The sequence below is a fragment of the Talpa europaea genome (assembly GCF_964194135.1).
Source record: "Talpa europaea genome assembly, chromosome: 14".
Taxonomy (NCBI): domain Eukaryota; kingdom Metazoa; phylum Chordata; class Mammalia; order Eulipotyphla; family Talpidae; genus Talpa; species Talpa europaea.
The window spans coordinates 55,458,379-55,471,740 of record NC_140082.1 but is presented as its reverse complement, the minus strand read 5'-3'; the positions used below and the strand labels follow the sequence as shown (position 1 = coordinate 55,471,740).

The 13,362-nt window shown below is 41.4% G+C and overlaps 1 pseudogene across 1 annotated transcript in view; it reads left to right on the top strand.

Moving 5' to 3' along the window:
• Positions 1-10,247, top strand: part of LOC311184184 (patched domain-containing protein 3-like) — a 30,507-nt pseudogene extending 20,260 nt beyond the window's left edge. The window contains exons 2-3 of the transcript in view: positions 998-1,143; positions 8,744-10,247. The product of the transcript in view is annotated as a patched domain-containing protein 3-like (transcript). The remainder of the gene's footprint in view (positions 1-997; positions 1,144-8,743) is intronic.
• Positions 10,248-13,362: the final 3,115 nt, after the last annotated feature.

Below are 13,362 nucleotides of genomic sequence, written 5' to 3'. Positions count from 1 at the left end.
ATTTGGGACACTAAATTTAACTCAAGGCAACAGCAGTTTGAGAAAAAGTGAAACACATCAATGGTGCAGAAACCTTTTAATAAAAAGAAAGTTTTGCTATGTGAATATGGTCTGAAAAAGTCTTTTCGTCACATTCTGTTTTGGAATCGGTAGCTCCATTTCCTTAGTTTTCTCTCCTAATCTTCACACTTAGTTTCTTTTTCCTATAGATGTCCAGAGAGACTTTTATCAATCATTTGTTTTAAAACTCTTCACATAAAATTAAAATATAAAACCACAGGTGGCTGTCAATATTTTAAAATGTAATGTAGTTATTGTGGAGGCAAAGTACTGCATACATGCTTTCAAATGCTCTCTCTATATTCACATTTCTGGTGCAGAAAAGTCTTGTGTTGATGCAAAAACAGTACATTTCAAAACATTTTTTTTTTGCAATTTATAGCAACTTTTCTGAACCCACTTCATCAATAAAGGAGAATCTTAAAACTGTTTTAGCAGGATGCTTTCATGCATTTTATTAACCACATACTATCTCTGTTGTACAGGAACCCTTTAGGTTGGCATTAATAGCTAGTTGGGATCAGGAAATGAGTGCAAAGATAATTGGATGTGGGTACTTTCTCAACTACAGCTGCCTGCCCTTTAGTGTTGTGTTCGATTCACACACAACTCCTTGAACACTAGAGTGGAATTAACCATCTGCTGAGCTCCAGTACATGTATGTGGTTCTGAAACACCATCAGGGAATTAGTGCTTGGCCAGCTGCATAAGAAGATAGTTAAGTTAAAGCACAAAATGCCAACTTTTATTTTCCCTCTTTGAATTGGTATAGTGGGTCTGGGATAGTGCATGGGAATTAAAAGTCTCCAGGAGATAGGTGTAGAATGATTGCAGGAGAGATTTCAGAACAGGTCCAAATCAAGAATGTCATGAATTGATGGAATTTGAGTATGGAAGCTGCTTCTAAAAATTCATCATTTTCCCTCCCTATTTACAGGTTTAGCTGTATACGAAACAAAATGTTTATTGCAGTCGTTGGAGTGATTTCTGTTGCCTTGGCAGTGGTGAGTGGCTTTGGCCTCATGCTGTACATGGGGGTGCCATTTGTGACAATAGTTGCAAATGCACCATTTCTAATACTAGGTGAGTAAAGCAAATGTGAGGCTACACTATGTGTGTGTTTGGGAGAAAGTAGATAACAGAAAGAGTTTATGATAGATTAAGTAAAAGAACTGTGCTTAGATGACTACAGATCCAAAATAAGGTGTCAGAAATGAAGACAAACATTAAATTGTGTCTTCAGAGCTGGAAAAAATAAGGACCCCAAATGGAAAAGTAAAGAGAATGACATGAGCAGGCAGCTCTCTCTCTCTCTCTCTCACTCTCTCTCTCTCTCTCTCTCTCTCTCTCTCTCTCTCACACACACACACACACACACACACACACACACACAACCCTGAAAAGGGAAAATACAATACACTGAAAATGTAAGGGGGAAAATATATGACCTCTCAATCAAGGGATGCAAATTAAACCAAAACTTAGATGCCTTGTTTTCTTATTAGAATAATAAAAATTGCGAGACTGAAGCTTTTGGGGTGGTTGTATGTAATGAACACTGTCATCTGCTGCTAGGAGAAGATTATGAATTGGCTCATACTTAGTCCAATTTTTGTATCAAATCAAAAGGCTTACAAGGGGATTCAAGGTGCATGTCTTTCACCTCTCCATTCTACTTCTAGGAATTTGTCCTAATAATTGAAAAAATGCTTCAAAAAGTAGAGTAAGTATGTTCATTTCAGTGTGATTGAGAATTGAAAAAATAATTAAAAGCAATCTACCATATCCACATGAGATTGGTGAATTCAAACCTAGGAAACCTTTATATTCCCACCAAGAAAGTACTAGGGTTCTTTTTCTCCTTATCCTAACCAACCTCTGTGGTTTCTGTTAGATACACATGTAGACCATTCTCACTGGAGTGAGGTGGTACATCCCTCTGCTTTTGATTTGCCTTTCCATGATGATACGTGATGTTGAACATTTTCTTCATGTGCCTGCTGGCCATCTGTGTGTTGTCTTTGGAGAAGTGTCTATTTATCTCTCCTGTGCATTTTCGATTGGCTTGTTTTCATTTGGTTGAGTTGTCTGAGTCCTTTGTAGATCTTAGATATTAGCTACTTGGCAGGTGTGTGATGTGCAAATGTATTCTCCCATTCAGTAGGGTGTCATTTCATTTTGATGAGACTTCCTTTCGCTGGGCAGAAGCCTTTTAGCTTGTGTAGTATCATTTGTTTATTTTTGCTTTTGTCTTCTTGAAGTTGGAGTCAAATCCCCAAAGACAGCCATGAAGCCAATATTATGGCGTATTTTGCCTGGTTCCTTTTATGTATTATATGACTGCAGATCTTACATCCAAACCTTTAATCCACTTTGAGTTATTTTTTGTGTATGGTAGGAGAGAGTGGTCTAGTTCTTTTTTCTACTTGTGGCTACCCAGTTTTGCAGTACCGTTTGTTGAAGAGAACTTCGTTTTTCCATTGTGTACTCTTGACTCCTGTTTTGTACATAAACTGTCCATAAAATTATGGGTTTATTTCTCGGCTGTCATTTCTATACCATTGGTCTGTGTGTCTGTTTTAATTCCAATACGTTTTTTGGTCAATATTGCTTTGACTATTGGGGGTTTTTTCTGGCTCTATATAAATTTCAATTAAATTTGCTCTATTTCTTTGAAAAATTCCACTAGAACTTTGATAGGAATTACATTTCATCTCTATCTGTCTTACTTTGGAAAAGGTGTACACGTTAACAATATTAATTCTTCCAATCCATGAGTGGGGAATATCTTTCTATTTTCTTGCATTGTCTTCTATTACTTTTAGCAATACCTTATCATTTTCATTGAATCGATCATTCACCTCTTTATTTTTTTTTACTTTTATTTCTTATTTTTTTAATTTTTTACATCATTGTTCATTTTTGAACAATGTTTCCTTCCCCCCATCCCCTCATGTGTAGTCCCCATAGAGTTTCCTTCCCCAATGCACCCGTGCACCATCACCTCAGTCCCCAGTGCTCCTCCCTCCCTCTGATCCCTCTCCTTCCTCCTCCCCTGCAGGATGTCTCTGATTTATAATTTTGTCTTTGTTTTGTTGTGTTTTGTGCTGTTATTATTTTTTTACGCTGATGTCTTTTTTGGTTCCCCTATATTCCTGCTTTAAGTGAAACCATCCGATATTTTTCTTTTTCCTTCTGGCTCATTTCACTGAGAAAAATCCTTCTAGATCCATCCATGTTGCTACAAATGGCATGAGTTTATCTTTTTTTGATTGCTGAATAATATTCCATTGTGTATATGTGCCACCTCTTCTTAGATCATTCACCTCTTTTGTTAGGCTTATTTCTAGGTATTTAATACTTTTCGATGTTATTGTAAATGAGATTGTTTTCCTGAGGGCTTTCTCTTCTAGTTCATTATTTGCATATAGGAATTCAACAGAATTTTGCATGTTGCTTTTGCAGTCTCTCACTTCACTGATTGTTCGAATATTTTGTAAAATGTAGTGTTTAGGTTTTTCTATATGTATTATCATGTCATCTATAAATAGTGAGAGTTTGACTTCTTTGTTTCAAGTTTGGGTTCCTTTTGTATCCCTCTCTTGCCTAATAGCTTTAGTACCTCCAATACTCTGTTGAACATAGGTGGTGATAGTGCACATCATTGTTGTGTATCTGAAATCTTGTCCTATTCTCTCCCTGAGTATGTTACCTGTGGGTGTGGTATAGATGCCTTTTATCTGTGGAGATATGTTCCTTCTACCCCCTTATACTAAGAGTTTTTTCTTACTGAGTCTAGCTAGAAGTTTTCTATCTTATTTTTCCCTAATTTCCAGCTACTCATTTCATTGGTTTTTTAAATTAAAAGACATTTTTTAACATTTATTTATTTATGCATACAAGGTGGGGAGTACAGGTCAGAGGTATGAGGGAATGAGTGGATTCACCAGAGACAGAGCAGGGAACAGAACAGGCAGACTGACGAAAATACACTGCTGAGGGGAACAGCGGGCAAGTCAGGAGATATCTGCTGCAAAATGTGCGCAGCTCCCTGGTCAAGGATCGAACCCGTGGCCCAGTGGCTGCAGATAACTTCATAGGATGTGTCTTACCCTTGCACCACCTGGGAGGCCCTCAATGACTTTTTTAAACTGTCATTTTAAATTCTATGTCATTTATTTCCACTGTGATTTTTATTATTTCCTTCCTTCAACTAGCTTTTTTGCTAATTCTTTCAGGTAATGTTAGCATATTTATTTGAGTTCTTTCTTATTTCTTGATGTGTGCCTGTGTTGCCGTGTACTTCCCTTTTGGAACTGTTCCTGCTCCTGGCCAGAGGTTCTGATAGGTTGTATCTTCATTTTCCATTGTCTCCAGGTGTTTTTTAAATTTCTTCTTTGATTTCCTCATTAACCCAATAGTCATGAGTGTGGTGCTTTATAGTCACCACCTACTCAGGGTTTTTCCCACCTTGCTTTTGTGCTTGATTTCTATTTGATACCATTGTAATTGGAAAAGGTGCCTGACAATGATTTCAAACTTCATGGATTTATTCCCACTTGTTTTATGATCCAACATGTGATCCACTCTGGAAAATGTTCCATGTGACCTTCGGAAGAAAGTGTGCTCAGCGTTTGGGGAGTGTAGTTCTCCATAAATGTCTGGTGGGCTCAAGCGGTCTATTGCTCACTTAAGGCGATTGTTTTCTTGTTGATTTTCCCTCTGGTTGATCTGTCTTTGATGTAAGTGGGGTGTCAAAGTCTTCTACCATCATTGTGTTGTGGCCAATGTCTGTTTTTAGGTTTGTCAAATAGTTGTCTTATATATTTGGGTGCACCTTTGTTTGCTGCATGTATACTGATGGTATATTGATCCTTTCCTGATGTGTTGCTCCATTAATCACTATGCAATGACCATTCTGCCTCTTGTTCCCCTTTTTAACTGCAAGGTTTTTCTTTGTCTGATGAAGTATGTCTGTCTCTGCCTTTTTGAGGGTCCCATTCACTAGTAGGATTTTTTTTCCCAGCCATTTATTTGCTTTGAATCTGTTCATCTTCTGAACTCACATAGGTCTCCTGGAGACAACAAGAAGTTGAATTTGTTTTCAGATCCAAGCATCCTTTCTGTGCCTTTTGCTTGGCAAATTCATTCCATTCACACTTAAAGTGATTATTGATATAAAGGTATTAGCTATTGTATTTTTGTCTTTAGTTTTCTGTTCTATAATTTAGTTTCTTGTGACTTTTCTCATGGAAAATTCAGATAGGAGTTCTCTTTTCAATATTTCTTGAGGAGGAAGTCTAGTGATAGCAAACTCCTGCTTTCATTTGTCTGGGAAGTCCTTATTTTCTCCCTCACATCTGAACGAAAGTCTTGCAGGATATGTATTCTTGGCTGGCAGTTTTGATCTTGGAGTGTTTCGAATACATTATTCCATTCTCTCCTCACTTGTTGAATTTCCTCAGAGAATTCAGACGTAAGCCTGAAGAGGGTACTTTTATAGGTTATCTGCTTTTTTCTGCCTGACTGCCTTCTTCGTTCTGTCTTTGCCTTGAACTCTTTCTAGTTTCCTTACTGCGCATTTTGACATAGGTCAACTTCAGCAGGGGACCTACCTTGGTGGATTTGCTTCCAGGCCCTGAGGTCTGCCAAGGGCTACTTCCAGGACTGCCTCCCGCCTCCCCCCCCCACTAGAGATCACTGATGTCTGCACCAATGCCTGCTGTGGCTGGTCTGCTTCCAGTCCTGCCCTGGCTCACTGGGAACTGCCAAGGCCTGCTGTCAATGGTCCTGCTTCCATGAGCCACTGCTGAGCTCACAGATCTGAACCACTCTCTGGGGGCCTGGGTGGTGGGTCTGCTTCAGGACCCAGTCTGGAGGCTTGCTGAGGTCATCCAAATGTTTCTTTGTAAGCGCATTGCCAGTTCTGCCAGGCCCACTGGGGCTCACCTCACTGCCTAGGCAGGCTACCTGCTTGGCCTGTTCCACTGCTGGCTGGGGTCTCCCTCCTCTGGATGGGCACTTAACTTGTACTGTAATTGTCTGTTTTTCCTTCAGGAGTCATTGGCTTTGTTCTGTTGCAATCTAGTTTGAACACATGGAGAGGGTGAGCCCAGCATCTTTACTGTGCTGCCATTTTGCCCCTTTGGCATTATTTTTTAAGTGAACTTTCTATGCCTTTATTTTTGTTACTTCTAGGACCCATATGAGATGGATGTGATTTCTCTCTGTTTTCCCAAAAGGAAAACATGATATCCTTTTTCAAATTCCTTTTTTCCTGCATTGTTATATTGTGTGTTTGCCAATATGGTGTTTCTTGAGCTCACCGATTATTTCCATTGCTTCTGTTTGCCTGCTACTGAGGCCCTCAATGAATGTTTTTCATTCAGTTATAGTGTTTCAGACTTCTGTGATTTCTAACTGTAGCCACCTCATATTGCTTTGTTTGTATTCTCTTGTTGGCTCATGTCCTCTGTTATTGGAGTTCCATGGCTTTGTTAGAACTGTTGCCCTAAATCTATGTCAGTCATGTGTTGCCGTTTTGCTTGAATGGGGCTCCCATCTTTCATTTTCCCCTCCAACATTTGTGATCTGTTTGTCTGTCCCCTCATTTTTAATCTTGATGGGTTGTAGTGGGGATAGACTTTCAAATCGTTGTCTATTCCCCTGTTGAAGTAACAAGAGAACTGGTACTTATGAGGGGCAGAAGGTACAGTGAGTGCCAGGGCAGTGGGGCACCAAAGAATCACCCCAATGAATGCCAGGAATTCAAGCTTCCTACTGTGCTGTGGATACCAGAGGTGGTACTGCAAAGTGCTCCCCACTTCTTTGCCCACTTCTCAGCCTTAATGTCCTTCATGGCTTCATGCTCACGCTAAGCTGTTCTTGAATGCTTGAGCGTGAGCTTGAGCACTGGGCTCAGATTGCAGCTGACATGGACTCACAGGCAGGGAGTTCTCTTCTCTTTTGACACTCAAAGCCTTATCCTGGGGTGTGAGTGCCTGTCATTAGCAGGCACTGACCTCTAGTTTACCAGGATTCCTTTGTTGTTTTGGATTTAGCCACATGTTAGGGTGGCAATTTCTCTGAATATCCCAGTCTCGAGTAGTAGCCTTTTCTATGGGAAGACACAGGTGACCTGACTCAGCTCTCCCTGTTGAGAGGTCAGGATCCAGCTGTTCTATACTGTGAGACTCCACTCAAGCCAGTAATGCTCATGCTGAACTACCACCCCAAAGCTTTCCAGTTCCTGGTTGTCAACTTGCTGACTCCCTTATTCAGTGCATTGCCAGGTCTCAGGAGTCCCTGGTATTGCTGTGTGTCAAACCCACAACTGTAGGGGTTTCCTTTGTTTAAGATTTATTTATTTATGCATACAAGAGCTGGAGTACAGGCCGGAGGAGAGGGGGCATGAGAGGATTCTCACTGACTGAAATACACAAGCAGACTGACTGAAATACACTGCTGAGGGGAGCAGCGGGCGAGTCAGGGGAAGTCTGATTGCCATGTGGGTTGCTCCTTGGCCAGCCAGGGCATCGAACTCGTGCTGCAGAGTCTGCGGATTGCTTCACAGGCTGTGTCTCAACCCCTTGCGCCACCAGGGAGGCCCAAATGTAGGGGTTGTTGCATAGCATGTGCCCACCCGCCACGAGTTGTGCTGCCCCAATCTCACTACACAGAGTTTGCTTCATGTTTTCCCTCCCTTGGGCCTGCTGCTCCTCAGATATGCTGTGGAGGTCTGTTTTTCCTTCAGGGGTTTTGGGCTTTGCTCTATTGCAATCTAGTTGTGGGTATCTGGAGAAGGTGAGGCCATCTTGCTAGATTCAGCTAGGGAAGTTCGGATGACATAATCTGGATTTCAAAAACAGACTAGCAGGAAAACTAGTGTGAGTGTGCCTGTCAATGACACCGTGCCTCTCAAGTCATACCGCAAAGATAGATTGATGCTGTTGGTGGTCAGATAGGTTCAGTAACAGAATGTTGGCTGAAAGTGTTTATGCATTTCTGTGAAATGGCTTATGAGAGAAAATGGTCTCTGAAGTAATCTAGTGGAATCAGAAACGGATTGCTAATCCTGCTTGAACTAACACGCATCCACCAGGTTTCCTGATCTCAACACCGAGGTACCATAATTGGAGAGATGGAGTATACTGCGCTGTGCGTAAATAATAGGAATCCGTGCAAAGCATAAGCTTATTACAGAGGGAGGAGTATGCTCTGTTGTGGACTCAGAGACAACCAAGGAGAGTGTTACCTAAGCACAGATTCTGTGAGATTAATAAAACCTGAAGGACCAAAGAATAAGACCTTAAGGGACAAAGGATCATTTCACTTAGATGTGGAATATAGGGAAACTAGACAAAGGGTCAGACAAAGACAAACTTTCAAAGCAACTCTTGAAAGCTGTCCTAGAGCTGAGACAGCCAGGAAGCAGGGGGAGGAGGGGGGGTGGTAAGAGGGACCGGAGGAGAGCACAAGGACGCTGGTGGAGGACCAAAGGTGCGCTGGTGCTGGGAGAGCGAAGGTGGCCATACCTGAGGGGAGAAATCCTAGACTGTCAAAAACTCAACAAGGATGTAAAACAATGTTGCTTCATTCAAAAGAGAAAAAGGGGGAAACCTTTTGAATTATGCTATTTACACTTTTATGGATATGAATGTGCATTAAGATTTTTTTTTTACAGGTGTTGGCGTTGATGACATGTTTATCATGATTTCTGCCTGGCAGAAGACCAACATCATGGACAGCGTACAACAGCGAATGTCTGACGTCTACTCCCACGTGGTGGTGCCCATCACCATCACCACTCTCACAAATGTCCTGGCCTTCTTTACAGGGGTAACAACCTCCTTTAAGTCCGTGCAGTACTTTTGCATTTACACGAGAACAACCTTGCTCTTCTGTTATTTTTATAACATCACCTGTTTTGGCGCCTCTATGGCCCTAGATGGTAAGAGAGAAGCGGCCTGTCAGCGCAGGCTGCAAAGGTCAGAGGGTAATCCGGACCAAAATTTTTCCTCGCTGATAATGTGCTGCTGCCTCCCATTTTGTTCTCTTCGAACTGATGAAGAATCGAGCATCCATTCAATGGACTTGTTCTTTAGAGATTATTTTGGCCCCTTTCTCACAAACACTAAGTCCAAATTTGTGATAGTGGTTTTATACCTTCTGTACATCGCATTCAGTATATATGGCTGTTTCCAAGTGCAGGAAGGTTTAGACCTTTGGCATCTGGCAAGTGATTCCTATATCACACCCTATTTTAACATCCATGAAGAGCATTTTTCAGATTATGGTCCCATAGTGATGGTTATCATGACTGAAACAGTTGACTACTGGGATAAAAACACAAGGCAAACATTGGGGAAATGTCTGATCGCTTTTGAAAACAGTGATTATGTCGTTGAAAATCTAACACAGTTTTGGTTACAAGCATATATACAGTATATGGAAGCCAACAACTTAGCTGTAAATGACAGAGATAGTTTTATAAACAACATTCCTGTTTTTTTAGTGAGTTTCCAATTTTTACATATGATATTAATATTTCATCATCACATGAGATTACTTCTTCCTGGGCCTTCATTCAGACCACGGGTGTTTCTTCTTTGCGCAGTAAGAAGAACATGTTATTCCAATTACGAAGTATTGCCAAAAGGTGTGAGATTCCCCTAATGGTGTATAACCTAGCATTTATCTATTTTGATCAATATTCTGCCATCTTAGAAAACACTATTGGAAGTGTCATTGTTGCAACCATAGTTATGTTCATTGTTTCTTTATTGTTAATTCCCCACCCACTGTGTTCCTTGTGGGTCACTTTTTCTATTGGGTCTGTGATTGTAGGAATAACAGGTTTCATGGGATTCTGGCATGTCAACCTTGATTCCATATCCATGATGAATCTTGTGATTTGTATAGGGTTTTCTTTTGATTTTTGTGCACATATTTCATATGCATTTGTTTCCATTTCTAAACCCTCAGCAAACCAAAAAGCAATTGAGGCATTGTTTTTGCTAGGTTACGCAGTGTTACAAAGTGCACTGTCAACAATAATAGGAGTGGCTGTTTTATCTGTAGCTAACACATACATCTTCCGGACCTGTTTTAAGATTATGTTTCTTGTCATCGTATTGGTGTCTATTCATGGCCTAGTTTTTATTCCAGTATTCTTAACCATTTTTTGAAAATTTGTTGGAATATCCACTAACAAATCAGAGCCCCATCCTAGAATTCTTGATTGCCCCAACCCAGTCTGGTAAAAATACTCTATTAAGGATAGTTGATAAACTGAAAACAAATGCATGTTTCCTTGATTGGGAAATCTCATTCCAAGCTGTTCTTTAAAATATCCTTAGAAAAATTAATTAATCCTACATTAAAATGTTTTATAAATTAGGAACTGTTGTCATCTTTATTTTAAACTATAAAAATTGGGTGTAACCAGGCATATGAAAAAATGTTCAACATCACTTGCAATCAGAGAAATGCAAATCAAAACTACAATAAGATACCATCTCACACCAGTGAGATGGCACATATTATAAAAACTAGCAACAACAAATGTTGGCGAGGATGTGTAAATAAAGGAACTCTCCTGCACTGCTGGTGGGAGTGTAAACTGGTCCAAACACTATGGAAAGCTGTGTGGAGATTCCTCAACCTACTAAAGATAGAGCTTCCATATGATCCAGCAATCCCACTCCTAGGTATTTACCCAAAGGACACAGAAACATCAATTCCAAAGAGCACTTGCACCCCTATGTTTATAGCAGCATTGTTTACAATAGCGAAGCTTTGGAAACAGCCCAAATGCCCAAAAATAGATGACTGGATCAAGAAGATGTGGTACATATACACCATAGAATATTACTCAGCATTCAAAAAAGATAAAAACGTGCAATTTGCAGCAACATGGATGGAGCTGGAAGGGATCATGCTCAGCGAAATAAGCCAGAAAGAAAAAGAAAAATACAGGATGGTCTCACTCATAGCAGGAATCTAGAAAACTTAAATAAGGGATCAGGAAAATAAATATAAGAAAGTGAAAATCAAAATCAACAATAAACTATGAACCAGAGACACTCTATGGGGGGTACGGGTCGGGGAGGGGAGGGATTGGGGTCAAAATAAGGGGGTTGCAATTGTATGGGGAATATAAAAATAAAATTTATTTAAAAAATAAAAAAAAGACACATTTCCCTGTAGATTACTATGGCGATTCCAGGTTTAGCTCTGCTGGGCTGTCATTGTATGCACATTCTGAACAAAGTTTTGAAGTACCTAAATTATCTCTTCAGATGAATAGAGACAATAACTCTACCTGTGTCTTTTAAAAAGAGCAGAAGTGTCAACCTCCCTAAGATCATCCTCAAAGTTTACTCTCTCCCCATCACCTATTTTCTTGGCTATCTCCAGCCTCGGGCCTGCACAGACTATTGCCACTTCTTACAGAGACAGTGTCTATGAGTAAGAGATGAAATTATTTTATCTACTGCCACAGTAACCTGTTTTATTCCCTAAATACCTCAGACCATCTGGCCTAAAGACACAAGAGCAAAATCCAAAGGGAAGGACCATCCTATGCTTATTCACAATCAGGAGGCATTGACCTCAACAGACTTTGTGGTGTGATATTTAATCTACAGTGTAAGAATCTCCTAAGGTGAGAGCTACTTTAAGCTAGACATGGGGCATCTCACTGTGTTTTAAGTGTCATTGAATATAGCTTTTTGAACATACATTATTACACTGAAGGTAACTGAAGATGAAGAAATGAGGAGCTATGTGAAGATCAAAGCTTCTATGGCAGGAGCCTGACCTCCTTTTAGGTTTGGAAACCCATGGGGCCTGTTTGTGAAACACTGCATTTAAAATTAAAAAATGCCCTTTAGAGAACCATTCAGCACAAAGTTCATTGTGAAACAGAAGAAAATAAATGCTGATGCTGATAGCAGGAAAGGGGCGGGCTAGTGTCAGGACCCTTCTTTCCATGAGGTCCTTCCCAATTGGTCTGTTTGTACACTCCCCTCCTTCCTTGCTCTAGCAGAGGACTCCTCCTCAGCTTTCTTAAAGCAATAGTTATGCGCTCATCTTCCCACCAGGAGGAAAAGTCACCTCCTACTCACCATTCATCCCATCCATGCATTGCCTGCACAATGTCAAAGAATGAATCAGAGAGAGATCAACATGGCAGAGGGGAAATGCTGCGAGTAAGTCCTCCCATTAAAAAAAAAAAAAAAAAAAAAAGTTAATAGGGAAGAAAAATGTCAGGTCCCTGCGAGAACTGGGATGCAGAAGATAAACGGGTGACTCTGGCAAACTGCACAGAGAAGAAAGTTGTCATAAGAGGACAAGAAGGGAGGAAAGCTCAGAACCTGGCTACCCTCCCCCACCCACAAAGTCAGCACTCTAGGACCAACAGAAAGGAGGAAAATAAACAAACAAGCAAAAACAACTAACAAGAACAAACTACACATCAAGCGGGACTGTGAGTGGAAAGGAGCTATTTTAGGCACTGCACCCTGTGAACTGGAACTGTGGAGATCTGGGCAGGGATCACTGCGGAGGTGAGTGAATGGCTCTTGAGCCATTAGAGGAAGATAAGGACTCTGTGGAGACCTATAAATAGCCCAAGACCAGCCGGTAAGCTTGTGCTGAAAAGCAGTGCACTTGAAAAGAATATGCAGATTGTGGATCCCAGCTGCCCAGGTCCCCGTGCCTGTGGGGAGATGCGCGGGAGCCCTCACTGAGGTGAATGTCCCTCACCGAGTAATCAGAAACCAGGCGCCCGGACATGGAAGCAGGGTGCAAAAGGCGCGCCATATCTGTGGATACTAAACTGGGCTACAGCCCGCATCCTGGATTTGAGGGCTTCGGAACTGAGAGCACAAAATTCGGGGTGCAGGATCTCCACGACAGTGGGGCACAGGGAAGTCCCTGCACCCCCATGCCTTTGAGGCTCTCCACGCCACTCCCACTCTGTTCCCCTGGGCCCATGGGGGAGAAAGACAGTTCTGGAAGGACACTAGAAAAGACCTCTGGCTCCACCTAGTGACCATAAAAAATCACCAACATCCTGAGAGTTGGAAACCAGGGATCCCCAAAACACCCTCAGGCTCCAAGAGAGGGTGGGCAGTGCAAAAGGGGGTAAGGAGGGAAATAAGGCGTAGAGCAAGACCCCATCCTAAAACTGAGAGCCAGCCACAGGATCCGGGGCATGGGGCGTGCCATAACAGCAGGCACTGCACAGGGTGACAGCCAGCATTTTGGATCTGATAGCCCTGCAACTGAGACCTAGAG